The sequence below is a fragment of the Saimiri boliviensis genome, chromosome 2 (genome assembly GCF_048565385.1).
Source record: "Saimiri boliviensis isolate mSaiBol1 chromosome 2, mSaiBol1.pri, whole genome shotgun sequence".
NCBI lineage: Eukaryota > Metazoa > Chordata > Mammalia > Primates > Cebidae > Saimiri > Saimiri boliviensis.
This window is the reverse complement of record NC_133450.1, coordinates 173,041,672-173,044,108: the sequence shown is the minus strand read 5'-3', so window position 1 is coordinate 173,044,108 and position 2,437 is coordinate 173,041,672.

The window sequence follows — 2,437 nt, the reverse complement described above, 5'->3', positions numbered from 1 at the left end:
CTATGCCAGAATTTTCCCATCAGATTCTAAGAGATGACAGAAAGATCAAGTAAATACAGCCTATCAACATTCCGTTTTTTCTGTGCCTGTAAATATGAGATGAATGACAATTGTAGCTCTAAGCAGCAAGGTGCTTTCTCCAGGTTCCTCTGCATTATTTTCTGTGTCACTATAAATGTGTATATCTTTGACTGGATATAGATAAAACTGTAGCCTAGACCTGTCCTTACAGAGAAGGTTTGATGTTTTGTTTGTACTACAGCACATCTGTGCAGGTCTGTGGGGTCACTAGTTATTCGTGGAGTGATACTGTATGCTCCCTGGTGTAAGGCAAGCTGTGTTTTTCTTCGATACTGAAGACCAAGGATCCAAGGGTGCTACAGAAAACTCCAGTTTGATGCATTGACTGCTCTGGGGCCAAAGACCCCTTAGAATTGACTCTACTTGAAGCCTGATCTTCAAGAGTACTGAGCCTAGAATCGTCAGAAAAGCTGGGTTCGTTCTGTCTGTGCTGCATTCAAAGGCATGGTTCTTTAAGAGCCAAATGAGCTGAAGGATAGTCATTGTAGGGCAAACAATAGACTCTCACAGAGATAGCAGAGCAGGAGGATGCTGGGGGGTTGCTGGTTGCTTTAGTGAAAAAGTTATTCCACTTTGTCCTGTGTTTTACCCTTAGAGGTTCAGTCTTCTTTTCTCCTCTTTTATTTGCCCTGGGGCCAATCTTAGGAAATTAACACCAGCAGGCAATGAAAGGTATTTATTTTGAGCCACAAGACATGGACTCCCTATTGGGTCTTGAGGAGGAGTCACTTGGCAAAATAACTCCTTTCTGAAACAGTGATGCCTGTGATCACTGATTAGATTCACAATAGCACTAAGTATGGACTCTTGCAAATCCATTTTCTAAGATTTCACCTCCAAACAGGGTGCTTATAGAATATACTATGGCATGATCCTTGAAATAATATGCTTGCTTCGAGGATAAAAAAAAAATCCTTGGAAGACATTTGTTTAGACCCTCGTTATCCTTCTCCCAGGAGCCCTAGGATTATTGGTAAAATCCAACTTAACACCCTCAGTGGCTTCTGTGGGAAAGATGTCTGGAAACACTGATTTCACTGATGGACACAGCTGACTAGATTAGTGATGGAAACCTGACCAATAGGACATTCTAGAAGCCACGGGCAGTATAAGCCCTGAAAAGGGGAGAAGCAGGGAATAGGTAACTGCAAACTGCAGGAAAAATGGGGTGGTGGACTCCCCCAAAAGCAGCCATTATGGTAGAGCTCTAGTGAAAAGAAACACTCATATCTGAGGCTGGGGACAACACATCCTAAATTGCACGACCACCCTGGACAAGCTGGCACATCTCAGCTAACTGAGAAGGGCATCCTGGCCGCTCTCGTCTCTGTTTTCCTTACTCCTATGCAAATAGTTTGAGAGTTACCCGCATTGCCAGAACCAACTGGGTATATATCCGTGTTCCTTAAAGAAATTACAGAAAGTTCCTTAAAGAGCAGAGCCAGCTGCTCTGCTCCCTCACAGGATGACGGTGGTACAACGGAGTGAACACAGTGTCACTTCTCTTTGTTCATCACCCTTGCTACCCACTTCCCTTTAGAAATGATCCAACTCTTTGTAATCCCAGCACTTTGGGAGGCCGAGGTGGGGGAATCACCAGAGGTCAGGAGTTTGAGACCAGCCTGACCAACATGGTGAAACCCTGTCTCTACTAAAAATACAAAAGATAGTCAGGCATGATGGCACACGCCTGTTATCCCAGCTACTCAAGAGGCTGAGGCAGGAGAATTGCTTGAGCCCAGGAGGTGGAGGTTGCAGTGAGCCGAGATTGTGCCATTGCACTCCAGCCTGGGGAACAAGAACAAAACTGTCTCAAAAACAACAACAACAACAACAACAACAACAACAACAACAAACACAAAATAATGTATTTGTCATTGTAGGGGGGCACTTGGCAGATTGCATTCTCCAAAGGTGACCACAACAATATCCCTATTTCACATGTTCTTCTACCATGTGGCCTTGTCATTCCTCCATGAATGGGGTGGTCTTATGACTGCTTCAACCAAGAAGACGGCAGAAATGATGCAATGTGGCTTCCCAGGTGGGCTGATAAATGACAAAGGACTGCTTTTGATGTGTGGCTGGGTGGGTAGGGAGCGGAGAGAGCCAGGTCAGGAGAGATCCCGGGGCAGGGCTGACTGCTTCCTCATCATGGCGAGGGTGCCATGCCTCCTCCATTCTAAGATGTTGCATATTTTGAAAGTGTTATCAATTCAGTGAAGACTTTTAGGGAACAGAGAACCACCACCTCAATGTTAAATGTGTCATCTATTATGTGATGCATTAAAGAACACATTAAAATATGAAAGAAATTCATGAAATGCAAGAAAGTACGGTAAGTCCTTCAGTGTCC